Consider the following 15,493-nt stretch of genomic DNA (forward strand, 5'->3'; position numbering starts at 1 on the left):
ACTGTTCAGATGCACGTGGTAGCCAAGCCACATAATGTATGACATCTCTGTTTGCTCTGATGACCTTTAAAACATGTATTTAGTGGGTGCCATTTGTTCATTCCTGAACTTTTCCCTGGAAGTATAATTCTCCTTTCACTGAAGCCAAATTTGGTTGGGAATTCAGCCAGGACATCTTCAAGAAACCCCAAGTCGGCTATGAGTCCCAGCTGCTGGGGAGCTCAGGTAGAGGAGCCTTTGAGGCTACACCAGGCAACATGTGAGACACCATGTCAGGGAAACAGGTCTCTCTTGAGGCCTCGGACTCACTGGGGGCTGTCCTGGTTGCTCCCTGGGCTGGAGGATTGCCGCGTCCTGGGCAGTCACGGTCTCTCACCCTCTCTCAGTTCGGGAAGCCTTCTCATGACAGCCCTCTACTTACCACCTACGCCTCCTCTCAGAAATGTCCTCTCCACTGCATAGGCCTCTCATGGCACGGGCAATGAAAACTGAGAGGAGATTTCCGGTCTCGGCAGTGGAGACTCAGATAGTGACTGAGGTGCGTGTGTACCGAAAGCCACAAACGCAACAGCATAAAGACTTGTGTGCTAGTTTGAATGTGATTGGTCCCCATAACCTCATAGGGAGCGGCACTATTAGGAAGTGAGGCTTTGTTGAGTGGGTATGGCCTTCTTAGAGGAAGTGTGTCACTGTGGGGGTGGGCTTTGAGGTTTCCCATGCTCAGGATACTGCCCAGTGTCTCAGTTAACTTCCTCTTGCTTGCAAGATGTAGGACTCCCAGCTCCTACTCCAGTATCACATCTGCCTCCATGATGCCATGATGACAGTGGACTGAAGCTCTGAACTGTAAGCCAGCCCCAGTTAAATGTTTTCCTTTATAAGAGTTGCTGTGGCCATGGTGTCTCTCCACAGCAATAAAAACCCTAAGACCACTTGTTTTCTGGAGAACTTATTAAAATGACATTTCCTACCTTTTCTTGATTATATATTACATGCATATTGTTGCAAATTTGGGAAACTAGGAAATAGATGAAGAACATAATCTCTTAATAAAGATTTAGTTTTTAACATTTTAACTTATTCATTGGGCAGGAGAGATGGCTCAATGATTAAGGGTACCTGCTTTTGTAGAAAACTGAAATTGTAGCCCCAGCACCCACATGAAGTGGCTCACCACCTGTAACTTCAGCTCCAGGGGCTCTGACATCATCTTCTGGTTTTTGTGAACATCATATTCATTTGTACAAACACACAGACACACACAGAAAAAAAGAAGTAATTTTAGAAAAGTAATTATCTAATTATCTAATGCTCACATATGTTTTAATAAAAGATAAATTATGTGATGAGAAATTTCAAATGGAAAAAAGATTGTCTAATGGGAAAGGGAAGGCCTTTGCATGGCTCCTAGTGCCTGGAGGCACCATACACACAGAAAGCAGCCAGAAGCATGGAGACGAGCCTTCAGGCACAGCTTGAGAGACTGACAAATATGTGTCTTGTCATGTCGTTTGTCAATGTTACCCTCAATTAAGTTGTCAGATGCAGTGCTGCTGGCTTCTAAAGCTGATAAACTGGATTGTCATATAAAATGGGATTTAACATGAACATATCATCGTTGGCAGATAATGTCTGGGAAGGCATGTGAGAGCCACTCTGATGAGGGATAGTTCTGTGTCCAAAGAGGAAGTTTCCATTCTCCAGGCAGAGCTGTTGCTTTTGCTGTGATGGTTAGACACTGTTGGGTAAACTGGCATGACCATTAACATGACTGCTTCTAAGGCCCTGGTCCATTGTCGCCATTTATATCTGAGGAGACATCCCTCACAGGCTCATGCTTTGGTTGCTCAGCGCCCATCTCATGCACCATTTTGAAGGCTGTAGAGTCTTCAGATGTAAGGCCTACCTGGTAGAAGTGGGTCACGGGGGTTGACCCCCACAGTCCAGTCTGTTCTTCCTGAACCACAAAGAAATGAACAACCCTGGCATGTATTACCACTGCCAGACCTCCCCTTCTGGGATGGACTGACATCTCTCCAAACCCACTGACGAAAATAAAACTTTCCTCCATTGAGTTTTTTCTGCCAACTATCTGGTCACTGCAAGACAGAGGTAACTTAGCACTGTTAGAAAACGGCAAACAACCAAAAAGTCAGAGTGTTTGCAAATAAGTTAAAACAAGCGGAACCGACTAGCTGAAAGGCACAGATTGAGTTGCAATCAAAGCTTTCTTCAGTCGATGGAAAGCCTTCTCCATGGTAAAAATGCCCAGAGAGAAAAGGTACAGTTTATAGATCTGTTTTATGCATCGTTATCTCTTGAGGTTGACCCCGGTCTTTAAAAATAGTATTTTTAATACTTATTTGATTCTATGTGCATGTGTGTTAGTCTGCATGCATGTATGTGTGCCATGCGCATGTGTGATGGTCACGGATGTCAGAGTAGAGGCAGTTTCCTGGAACTGGAGTTGTAGGTGGTTGTAACCATGTCAGTGCTGGGAATTGAACCAGGGTCCTCTACAAGAGCAATGGGTGCTCTTACCTGCTCAGCCCTCCCTGGCCTTCAAAGTCCTAAACATTCTCCATAACTTTAACAAGAAGAGAACCATAGACAATGGCAGATGATAGTGAGAAACATCTGAGATCCAGACCAACAAGGGCTGTCTGTTCTGTGTTTGCAGAGGAAGTTCCTGTTCTCGGCCGAGAGCCACGTCCTCAGATACCATGGTGATGAATGGGAAGGCAGTCAGCAAGCGCATTCCTCTGCCTCACATTTCTGAGCAGTTCAGTAATTAGCTCCAAATTAGGAGGCTAGCTGGCAAGGGCAGCTCTGTTCTTCCAAATCTTTGACCAACGTTCTGTGAACAGACTCAGCAGAGAAAGCATGCTGGAGCCTAAAGTGGAGGGGCCTCCAAAGGCAACTCGCCAGTTGGAACCGTAGTGTTGGTTTTACTGGGGTCTTCAATTACTCCTGAACTCCACTGCTTTTCTAAGCACCAGGGAGTACGGTGGGATGGCCCAGAAGGGAAATCTCTGGGCCCTAGAATAGAAACAGCATAATCCAGTCAACAGAAAGTCAGTCATACCCTGTTCAAATACTGAAGAATATTCTCCCTTGGCCTCTCTCCCTCCCTCCATTTCCCTGACTGTTCCTTCCTTCTTGCTAGACCTTGACTTCATGATCTTCCTTCCTCAGTCTCCTGAGTTCTGTAGGCATTGCGTCATTTCAGTCTTTCCTACCTAGGTCACCTCCTTAGTTGGGTTAAAGGGACAATTTTCACATTGTGTTTTAATGTATGACATCGACCTCTACCCCTGCAGGAACTTGAAGCAGGAATCACTCCTTAGACTGATGTTTGCTGCATAGCAGGGTATCTTCTACACAGAAAGCAGGCAATAGATAGATAGTCCCAGGCACTGAGCCACGAACCAGCTGTAGCCAGCAGTCAGGATAGCTCAAACCATACCAGAAGTGTCATCTTTATGCTAAAAGACTGACAATGGCTGCCTGGTTAGAATCGATTGCTTTTGGTTGGCATTCTCTGTTGAAGATGTAGGCTTTTTAGCTCAGGAAATTTCCATCCAAAGCACAGCTGCATTTCCTCAGGAAAGGACATAGCAGTAGCTTGGGTCGGCTCAGAACATTTCGTGAGTGTAAAATGTCTGTGTACCAAGTTCTTTCTTCTCTAATACATTTCCTCCACAGCTATCACTTTGTCCTGAACGGTTCTTGTCATCCAAACAGAGACTATGGCTGTGAAGTTTGGGAGAAATAGTGTTCTCGTTAACCATTTGAGACTAGCCTGGCCCTCCTCTTGAAGGTCTATTGATCCTAACAGCTTCAGCTGACTTGGATTTGAAGAATTCTAAGGTAGCTGAGTTTTCCCCAGGTCCTATTTCAAAAACCTTGAAGATCTTCTTGTGATACTGAATCCTGAATTCTTTGAATTCCAGTGGCTGGACAAACTATTTCAATATCTTTTCCATTTACTAGGCTTTCCAAGGTCACAAAGACAATACCAGAAGTGTTTAAAACAGAATCCCACTGCTGTGTGAATTCAGGAATCTCATAAGAAGTTCTTAGTGGGTCCATGAAAAGTTTGGGAGGTGGAGTATGGGGGGGGGAGCTCTGAATAAAATTGAGACGGGTGGGGGCAGGAGAAATGACTCAGCAGTTAAGAGCACCGGCTGCTCTTCCAGAGGACGTGAGTTCAATTCCCAGCATCCACATGATGGCTCGCAACTGTCTGTAACTCCAAGGTCTGACACTCTCACGCAGACATACATGTAGGCAAAATGCTAATGCACTTAAAATAAAAATAAATGTTATTTGAAAAGCCGGGCGGTGGTGGCGCACGCCTTTAATCCCAGCACTCGGGAGGCAGAGGCAGGCGGATCTCTGTGAGTTCGAGACCAGCCTGGTCTACAAGAGCTAGTTCCAGGACAGGCTCCAAAGCCACAGAGAAACCTGTCTCGAAAAACCAAAAAAAAAAAAAAAAAAAATAATGTTATTTGAAAAGTTGAGAAGTATGTTCTCTGAGGGTCTGTTTTGTACAGCAGGGAAAAGGAGCTGGAATGAGGTCCCCAGCTGGTGACATGGCTGTGGTGGCTTAGCTGAGGATAGGCTAAGCTGTTTGCCACCAGATTTGATTACAGAAAGGACCCTGCCAGAGAGGCTCCCATGGAAATATGTGCTGGAGTTAGGAGAAAGAGATCTGTGTTGAGGAAAGTGGCAAGCTCCAGAGCAGCGCGGATCACAGAAGGGAAGGAGCGTCCCTGGTTAAGAGATAAAGCAGGTGCCAGCGAACTGTAGAAGTCTTTAGAAAAGTCCACGCCCGTCTGCTCCCTAGAGAAGCGTCAGGTTTTCCATGCTATTCTTTCGCCAGTTGAGCTCCCCACCCCACTAACCAGAGCAATATTGCTTATCTCAAAGACGGCGAAAGTAAAAAGGTGCACTCTGAAAGTCGCTGTAGTGGTAGTGACTTCTGCATGTGTGTTGATTTCTGTATGCTTCTTCTCTTCAGTTAGCTGTGCCATTTCTGAGATGGGCTGGCCTCCTGGGAAGCTAGAGGTAGAACAAGGCACAGCAACAGCATAACTCAGCCACCGACTTTATTTTTAAATATATCATCTATCTTCTATCTCTATTTACCTATCATCTATCTATCTCTCTATCTATCTCTCTATCTCTAAATCTATCTATCATCTATTTATCTCTATATCTATCATCTATCTATCTATCTATCTATCTATCATCTATCTCTCTATACTTATCTATCATCTATTTATCTCTCTATATCATCTATCTATCTATCATCTATCTGTCATCTATCTCTATCCATCTATCACCTACCATCTACTATCTCTATCGATATCTATTAATATCTATCCATCTTTCTATCTATTGTCTATCTATCTGTCTGTATGTCTACCTACTTGTCATTTATCTTATTTGGTGCTCTGGACTAGAGAGAGGGCCCCACGGTTAAGAGCACGGTGTTGCCCTGATAGAGGACCAGAGTTTGGTTCCCAGCACCCATTCTGAGAAGCTCAGAACTGCTTGTAACTCCATCTCCAGAGGATCTGCTGCTCCTCTCTGGCCTTCTGAACACATTCACAAGCACATACCCACACACACAACATTGTGCTGGCAATCAAATGCCAGGCTTTGCATGGTAGGCAGGCATCGTTGCGCCATGCTTAGCCAGACCCATTTTTTTCCTCCTTTCTTTCTCTCCTTTCCTCTGTCCTTTTTGCTCTTCACTCCCCTCACCTTCTTACCAGAAGGTTGATCAGCTCCTGTCTGCTTCCATAGGGAAATCCATCCCCACCAAAGTTACCAGGTTTTCACTTCCTATGTTCTGGGAGCTCACTGGCTGAACCTCAGATCTTGGCCATTACTGGGATGGTAGTGAGAGAAAATGGGGAGGTGAGGGACATTCCTTCTGTTAGTTTATTTCCATTGCATTATGCTCTAAGCATAAACACACTTAGAAATCTTACCAGAGAATAACATGTGTGTCCAACTGTGTGGCATCAGACACACCTGTGCCCTCTCTGGAGCTCCTTTTCCTCCCTGGATCCTGGTGGCTGGACAGACTATTTGAATATCTTTTCTATTTTACCAGGTTTTTCAAGGTCACGAAGATGACACTGGGAAAGGTGCTTTAAAGATGAATCCCACTGACCTGTGAATTCAGGGGAAGGCTCCACCAGGGTTCCCAGCTTCCCCCACCTGGCAGCCCAGCACTCAGGCTGAACTATACCTACCCACCTAACTCAGGCACGAGTTCTCTTCCCGGGCAGTTCATCGTGCAGACCACTAAACCATTATTTCTCAACTGCCATTGTGAGTACAGGAATTCACCTGGTGCCCCACTGAGTGTCCATCCTGGGGAATGCCGAAACGAATGGGAATGCTCTGCGTGAAAACCTTCGTGATTTCTTTTTATATTCACAGTCCAATGCATCATTTCCCACCTCTCCCAAATATTCCAAACCATCGGGCCCGGAATGTCCTCTTCCCTCACATCCTAGCTAATCCAACTCAAGACTCCATTCTGGGATTCGGCGGCGTCCTTCCAGGAAAAGGGGCATCCCACTCCCGTTTTTTTTTTTTTTTTGTGACTAGTTCGGTCTCACTTGAGAAAGAGACCAAGATGTGCTGAGAGTCACCTGTGGACCGGCAAGGAGAAGTACTGTTCTGGAAACCCTGGGGAGGAGGAGGTCTTTCCTTTCTCCTCTCTCACGTACTCTTCAGGAAGCACTTAGGAAGCGCTGCAGATTCCTGCCTTCGGCACACAGCGTAGCCCTTCACTCACTCGCCTGGCCTTCTCTGAGTGTGGATTTCACCCAGGAAGGAGGCTTTTTTTTCCTCCCTAGCATGACTATCCATCCTTCGCTGTAGACCCGACTGGTTCCACTTTGAAAGGAAAAGAGGCGGCTTCCAGAATAATCTGGTGACCCCCTTTCCGACTTCTTCGGGTGAAGCTACGTCTCTTTCTTTGGGGAGTACAGACTTGCCCGGAACAGCTGGCTTGGGGAGAGAAGCAAGTGTTCAAACTCACAGCAGAAAAACTTTGGGGGATCCAGGGTGGAGAAAGGAGAAAAAAAGGGAAGATCCCGCAGGGAAGAGGGGCGGGGACTAAAGGAATGCCCGCGCGACAAACCCCCCCCCCCCGCCCCGCGCAGTCGCCAGGGCCCTCCTTCCCCTCCTCTCTCCCCTCCTCCCTCCCCTTCCTCCCCTCTCTTCTTCCCTGTGTGGATGGCCGCGGCCAGAGTCGGAGCACCAGCAGCGCTGCCCGTGAGTGATCAGCCCCAGGGACCGGGCGGAGGAGGCTTGGCGAGAGCCCCTCTCCAGGGTGGGGTCGCCCCAGCTCGCTCGAGTTTTGGGCGGGGACAGAGGACTTCTCCGGGGTTTTCCCTCCTGGACACTTCCAGGGCCCGCAAAGGGCTGGGCCCCCGCAGACTTCTCTCTGCCCTGGGCATAACTGCAAAGAAAGAAAAGTTCAGCTGCACCGAACAGCCAGGTTCCCGGGCAGGCAGGACGGGGCGGGGACTGTAGGAACCCATGCTTGGTTCACCCAGACCTGGGCACCAGACCCTGTCCCGCAAGAGCTCCCTTGGAACTCAGGATCCCCACGTCTACCATACTTCCAACCCCATCCCACAGTCTTCCAGGCTCCTGTTCTTGGTGGTCCTGTCCTCACCGCTGGGTTCGCTTCCATCCCTCTTTTCCTCTGAGATGACCAGCCAGGCCAAGCCAGCCAGGCCAAGGGGTCCACACACAGGCGTCAGAACACTCTGCCCTAGGGTTTGTTGCAGCAATGTCTTGTGCCCGGATTAGGCATGTGAACCCTGTGGGTGCAGGTGCGAACGAAAATAGATTCCCTTTAAGACTCTACTATATGTATGGTTCGGTAGCACCCATCCTGGGTATCTAATTGTCTATCTTATGTCTCCTTTCTTCCCAACTGTATACCCCCCCCCAACAATGATAGTTAATCTAATTAGACTGCAAAACTTATAATACAACATAGAATGCTAGCCAAAAAAATGTGTTCAGGACCAGTTAGATGACTCAGGAAGTAAAGGTGATTGCTGCTAAGCCTTGACAACTTGAGTTGGATTGCTGGGAACCCCAGACATTGCAAGGAGAAAACCCACTCCCTCACATTGTTCTCCATATTCAACCCACGCACCGGGGCGCATGCCATTCCCCCTCCACTGCCGCCACAGAAAGGAAAAAAAACAAACAAACAAGCAGCAAAAAAAGCAGCGAACAGTAAATAAAACATACCGTGCAGAAGCTGGTCTTCTCAAAGTGAGGACTTCAGTCTCCACTAACTGTTAGTGAAGCTTTTTCTTCTTCTTTTTTTGACTGCTCTAACCCAGCTATTACAGCCTCTCCCAGGCTAGAGGTTTTAATTTGCCTGATGTGCTTGGGCAGGAAGGCTGTTGGTCTGCAGTTGTGCAAACAAGCGAAAGAATGGAAGAGGCTAAAATGAGAAGGACCACAAACAAAATAAAACACAGCGCTAGTTTCTAGCCCTGAGGCTGCGGCTTTAGCTGCGTTTTGATTGGGAGGAAGAGCTGTTTAGTTCATTTGTGTGGTTTTTAGGTCGGGTTCTATTATGGCTGAATCAATGTTTCCATGATGGGCTTGGTTCTAGGGCTGCTTCCAGAGAGCCTCTCAAGTCTTTCCTGGAACTACGCAGATGGATTTGGGGGTAGTTTTTGTTGTCGTTCGTTGTTTGTGTGTTAGGGATTGAGTGATTTTGACTGTCTGCCTCACCGGCTCAGAATCAGAGCTGTTGGAAGCAGCCAGGGCTTCATCAAAACTTTGTTGTGTGGGAGGAACTGCAGGGGAATGCTGCGCTTCACCGTATGTGAGAAACACATACTTCTGTTGGTTTCTTGAAGGTGTGTTTATGTGTGTGTTGTGTATGCATGTGTGCATGCATCTATGGATGGCGGGGGAGGATGTTATTCCCATGAGACAGAGTCTCTCACTGAACCTGGAGCTCACTGTTTTCTCCAACAGACTGGCAAACACCAGCATCACCCTGTCTCTGCTCAGGCATGCCTCGTTTTGGCCAAGTTGAATGTTCTATGTGAGTGCATGGGGATCCGAACTCAGATCCCTCAGCTAGCCCTTAAGGAAGACAAGCTTCTGGAAAACTATTCTCTTTCTCTACAAACAATAATGAGACCATAACACATGTTGCAAACAACCTTTTAAAGCAGGTCAGGGGAGAAATAAAGATTTAAAGACCATGGTAATGGGGAAAATCGTACCGGCATTTAGTCTTGAGAATAAGAGACTGTTGGTTAGCCATCTGCATCCTCCCCTGCAAGTCTCAGGGAACATGGCGGAGAAGGCAAATAGAGTGGAAGAAGTGAAGTATGGGAAGGCACCCTAAGGAAACCTATTCTTTTCAGCATGGTATGGATGATGCCCCATGAACTCAAAGCCACAAAATGGGGCCCGCCTGCTGTCCGTCATGAATGGGGAGGGGCTCATAAGGCCCCACCCTTCCCTGAGGAGTTTCTAGGGGATATTCCTAGTGATATAGCTATTGGTAAGTTGCCCTTGCTGGAGTATTTAACCCCCACCCATGCTAGAACAAGCAATCCTAATAAAGTGAAGTGGAACACACACACACACACACACACACACACACAGCTGGAGAGGGAGAAAGGGATAAGAGGACAATGGGAGGGAGATGATCAAAGTACATTTTACATATGTATGACATTGTGAAAGAATAAATAAAACATAAAAAGGATTTAAAACTTGAATTCACTGAAAATGGGGGAGGGCTTATTTTAAAAAGGCTCTAACTCACTTCTGCCCAGTTTGACAGCTCACATTTGTATGAATTAGTAAGGCTTTGTCAGTAGGCCTTCATTTAAGTGCAGGTCCTAAGTGTTGAACTTGTGTGGCCCCATTGCTTAGAAAAACAATGCACCCCATAAGAATCTTTTGTTTCTTCCTCTTCCTGGGAATTTCTAATCATGTCCTAAAGCCCTGGAAGTCAACCTTCTGCTGTTTGGAGGAAACTGCCCTCTGGCAATGTTCCCTTCCGCACCTTGTGGAATGAATCTAGTTAAACAGGGTTGTCTGCCTGGCATCCAGCAGCAAAGTCTGACTAAGTGGCCTCGGAGTAGGCTTTGCGTTTTCCGGTGAGATTCTGGAGATGTCAGCAGACCACAGAAGGGTCCCTGACCTCAGGGTGAGTGTGATGGATTGTGAGGTGGAGGCCATATCTCCAAACGGCCAAGAGAAAGTCAGCCACCATCTGGCCAAGGCACATGGGTTAGAAACCTGCATATTGAGAGAAGAGAGAAGGGGTTGTCATTATCATTCACGAAGAGGTGGGACCCGAGGCTTGTCCCATGAGGGGCGGCAGTTGGCTACCCAAGGCCTCACCGGTCCTCTGGTGGGTGGCCTGAGGCCAAGGGGAAGACAGACAGATAGATACGTCATGCAGAGACAGCTGGGGTATAGAGTTTATTTAGTGGGTTATGGAGGTGAAAGGGAAGGGGAGAAAAAGGGAAGGGGAGGGTGGGAGAAGGGAGAGAAGCAGAAGCTGCCTCTTCAGAAGGGCAGAGAGAGAGAATGGAGAGGAGGTAGGAGATCCACTTGCCTTGGCAGAAGGGGGAGGTTGGGAGTGGGAGGGGCTTGTCTCTTGAAGGGACTGGGTACCCGGGTGACAGACCAGGCCAGCAGATTACAACAGTTGTCAAAAAGTAGACTCACCGGAGGAACACTATGTGGCCTTTAAACACTGTACCATACTGAATATTGAGTTACATAGGAGATCCTCAGAGTATGGGGTAAATTTAAATAGCAAGTTTACGGATTAGAAAGCACAAGCCTTGAGCTGGGCGGTGGTGGCGCACGCCTTTAATCCCAGCACTCGGGAGGCAGAGGCAGGCGGATCTCTGTGAGTTCGAGACCAGCCTGGTCTACAAGAGCTAGTTCCAGGACAGGCTCCAAAACCACAGAGAAACCCTGTCTCGAAAAACCAAAAAAAAAAAAAAAAAAAGAAAGCACTAGCCTTTTGCTCTTTGAAAACACACCTGTAACAACTGGAATTATATGCTCTGAAATGGATGGGGGATTATAGTTGCTTTTTCTTTTTCTGTGTGTTTGCCAGGGTTACTCAGCTTTTGACAGTAATGATAGCTAACATTCAATGAGTGTTAAACACGCACATGGAGAATTTCATTTTCAATGTCTCTGGAAAGAACTGTTATTATTTTCATTGTGGAGATTCAGAAACCAAGACTAGAGGGGAATTTGCCATGGCTGTACAGGCACTAACTGTGGAAAGCAAACCTCAGACTTAGGTCAGTAGTGAAAGTCTAATATTATTATGGAAAAATCAAAAAGGGAAATAGTTCTTGTTTTCATAGAGTCAATTATTTTGATTGCTTTTAAAATCTGCCTCCCAAATCCTTTGTCTTCCCCTGTCTTTTCTTTTTGAAAGTCTTTGAGAATTGCTCCAGACTTACAGCATAGTTGGGAAACAGCTCTTCCTCATGAGATGTATTCAGAATTCTCTGAAAGTTTCCCAGCCAGACTGGAGTTCCAGGAATCCCATGGGATTCCGGCGCAGCTCCAGTATAAGGCTGGAAGTTTTGAAGTAGACTCGGCAGACCATGCTCCAGAGCTGTCTGTTGAGGTCGCCGTTCTTTACAGCAGTGTGAGGGGACGGGAGTGAGTGAGTCCTGACGCTCAGTTCTCTGTGAACAGGGTAATGAGCTGGCATCTGGAAGCCTGGCTCCAGGGGTGATCTCATGTGCTGCCAAGGGTTTAATGCACATGGGATATTCTGAAGCTCCGTCACATAGCACTGGTCACTCTCTCAGGCAGCCAGGCCCTGGAGATCACTTTTATCCTTCTCCTTTATGGTACCTACCTACTATCTTCAGAAAGTTCAGTTTGTTTGATACCCCCACCCCCATCCCAAAACAAAACAAAGCAAAACAAAAACAACCCTGCTGACTTAGATGCCCGGAGGATGTCTCTCTTCTATTTCTCAAGGAGAGATTTCTGGAAGACTAATGATTCCAATAACGGTGACCTCCTCATTCAAAACATGTTGTAGCCAGGTGTACACATGCCTTTAATCCCAGCACTCAGGAGGCAGAGGCCGGTGGATCTCTGTGAGTTCCAGGACAGCCTGGTCTACAGAGTGAGTTTAGGACAGCCAGGGCTGAGTAGCAAGAGCCTGGCTGAGAGTGAGGACTGCTGTTGCAGAGGACTGGTTTGGTTCCCAGCACTCAGGCTAGGTGGCTCATGGCCACTTGTAACTCAGGCTCCAAGGGATCAGATGCCCTCCTCTGGCTCCCATGGGCATCTGCACTCACAAGCCCACCCCACCACATACAATATAAAAAATAAATCAATAAATCTCAAATAAAAAGAAAGAAAGGTCACTATAAGGGTGAAGGATCCCTCCCCAAACGATCACACTTAGACTGTTGTGAGGTCTTGTTTATATTTAACAAATAAGAGGTTTCTTTCTGTTCTCAGTGTATGTCCCTACACTTAGAAAAAAGAGGCAGGCAGATTTTTATGAGTTTGAGGCCAGGCTTATCTACATAGCAAGTTGCAGGACAGCCAAGGCCGTGCAGTGTTCTTTAAAAATTGGTAAACTGACCAACTCTAAAACCACTTAGGTCACTTACACAGAGAACATGTGTCAAGTTCCTGACACCGTCGTGTTCTCTTTTCTTTTTTGATACAAGGTCTCACGTAGTCTACACTGGCCTTGAACCTGCTAAGTAACCAAGGTAGTCCTTGAATTCCTGATCCTCCTGCCTCCACCTGCCAGGTCCTGGGATTATGGATACTTGTTATCATGTCCTGAACTGACAACTAAGTTTTAAGATTGATTATTAATTCATTTGATTTCCCCTTTGTTCTCAATTCAGCTTTGATTATTAATAATATGATCCACTTAGGTGTTCTCAAATTTACTTTTTTATTTGTTAAGTAATTAGTTTTTATTTTATGTGTAAATGTGTTTTGTCTGTGTGTGTGTGTGTTCACCACACGCAAGCAAATGTCCTCGGAGACCAGAAGAAGATATCAGATCCACTGAAACTGGTGTTACAGACTGTAGTGAGCCAAAGCCGGATCCTCTGCAAGAGCAACAAGTGCTGTTAGCTGCTGAGCCCTCTCCAGCCCTGTCTGTGTCTTAGATGTAGTACCAGAAAGTTACAGTTTCCTTTCGTAGCTTCGTAGATACTGACTGTAGCTTAATGTTCTTTATATACTTAATATTGATTTGTGCCAACTCTTTTATTTAAATTAACATAGAGGTTTACTTAAACCTTTCCAAATATCTATCTATCTGTCTGTCTGTCTATCCATCCAAAGTCTTGATTGGTATGATATTTGTTGCATTCCACGCTGGCTCCAAACTCATGGTAGTCTTCCTGCCTGAGACTCTTGAGTGTGGGGATGATAATCGGGTGCCATCATCTCTGTCTAAGAAAGGCTTTTGTTTTTAAATCTCGCTCCTAGAGGAATGGCTTTCCTTATGACATTGCACACGTCGTTTTGGATGATTTCCCCACCCTCCCCTCATCCCTCCTGCCTACCTCCCCTGCAGTATCCTTTGCCTCCAGTATCTCCTGTCCACTTTCACACCCTACCCTTTTATTCTCTCCCTGTCACCTTAAAGACTGCTTCCCCATCTCATGGACCTCTCTAGCATCCTGGCTCTACCTGCATTTCCCTCAGCTAAACACACATATTTAACAATATGTGTATTGACATATGAGAGGGTTGTGTAGCGTTCATCTTTTTGAGCCTGGATTACCTCGTTTAACATTTCCCAGTTCTATCTGTTTTTCTGCAGATTTCTTTTTTTAAAAACTGCTGAGTAAAATTCTGTTGTGTATTTGTGCCACATTTTCATTATTCATCCACCTGTTGATGACCATTCAGTCTGCCTCCGTTTCCTGGCTGTTGTGAATAGTGAGACAGTGAACACACAAGTACCGACATCTCTGTAGTGGACAAATGCACTTTTCTCCAGATGCCCAGCGGTGGGAGAGCCATATTTTTAGTTTCTTGCCCTGTCTCCATGCTGGTTCCCACAGTGGCTGCATAATAGCTTTACACTCTTCCCTCGTCCTCACCAGCAATGGTGAGTGGTTTGCTTGATGACAACCATTCTGACTGGGGAAGTGTTGGGGAATATGTTAAGGTGTGTTACTTTTGTTTATGTTGTATTTGTTTAACTCTGTGAAGCTGTGATTCTTTGCCTGTCTAGAACACCTGATGGTCTAATAAAGATCTGAACGGTCAGTAGCAAGGCAGGAGCAAGGATAGGCAGGGCTGGCAGGCAGAGAGAATAAATAGAAGGAGAAATTAAGGAGGAGAAGGGTAGTGACCAGGGAAGGAGGAGGACATCAGGGTCCAGCTGTCCAGCCACACAGTAATCCACAGAGTAAGAGTAAGATTCACACAAGATAACTGGAAAAGCCCAGAGGCAAAAGGTGGATGGGATAATTTAAGTTAAGAAAAGCTGGCAAGAAACAAGCCAAGCTAAGGCCAGGCATTTATAATGAAGAATAAGCCTCTGTGTGTGACTCATTTGGGAGCTGGGTGGTGCCCCCCAAAAAAGTCCAAAGAGCTTGCTAACATCATCAGACTACAGGGAAGAGATGGGATCTCAAAGTACTTCTCCCATGGCTCTGAATGTTGAATACTTTCTTAATGAAATTAAAAAACACATTTATTTATAGATGTTTTTGTCTCTCTGTGTGTATGCATGTGCTACAGCGCGTGTGTATACATGTGCTACAGTGCATGTGTGTATTCATGTGCTACAGCATGTGTATGTATGTGCTACAGCATGCATGTGTATTCATGTGCTGCAGCATGTGTATATGCATTGCTGCGGCATGTGCATATGCATGTGCTTAAAGCATGTGTATGCATGTGCTATAGCATGTGTGTATGCATGTGCTACAGCATGTGTGTATATGCATTGCTATAGTGTGTTTATGCATGTGCTTACAACATGTGTTCGTGTGTGTGTGTGTGTGTGTGTGTGTGTGTGTGTGTGTGTGTGTAGGTCAGATGACAACTTGATGCATTTTGTTCTTGGCTTCCACATTGTGAGTTCTGGGGATTGGACTTAGGTTTTCAGGCTTTTTTGTTTGTGTGTGTGTTTGTTTTGCCTTTCCAACTTCATTTAGAAAACCAAATCCAGATTCTTCCCCTCCTGCCCCACCGCAGCCATAATTTAAATAATTTAGAGACAAAGTGGGAGGGGCCAGAACTGAAGGAGAGGGAGAAGAGCCCCCTACACTCATCTCAGTGCCTGCCTCTTGTCCACCTTCTTGGCTGCAGCTATAACTCTCTTCTCTCTTTTGTTTCATGGGACCCTCAGCTCCTCCCAGGACCCTTGGGGTCAGAGGGAGAAAGGAGGATGATGTAGCCCCACTGCCCAGTTTCCAGGTAGTCT

General features: G+C 46.3%; 1 protein-coding gene across 2 annotated transcripts in view; it reads left to right on the forward strand.

Annotated features, from left to right (window-relative positions):
- Positions 1 to 7,194: 7,194 nt before the first annotated feature.
- Positions 7,195 to 15,493, forward strand: part of Ston1 (stonin 1) — a 45,244-nt gene continuing 36,945 nt past the window's right edge. For both annotated transcript variants that reach the window (XR_005972262.1, XM_041631242.1), the window contains exon 1: positions 7,195 to 7,302. The gene's annotated coding sequence lies outside the window, so the exon portion shown is untranslated. The remainder of the gene's footprint in view (positions 7,303 to 15,493) is intronic.

This window comes from Microtus oregoni, unplaced genomic scaffold (assembly GCF_018167655.1).
Source record: "Microtus oregoni isolate MIOR12 unplaced genomic scaffold, Mior012 000036F_ref0000092, whole genome shotgun sequence".
NCBI lineage: Eukaryota > Metazoa > Chordata > Mammalia > Rodentia > Cricetidae > Microtus > Microtus oregoni.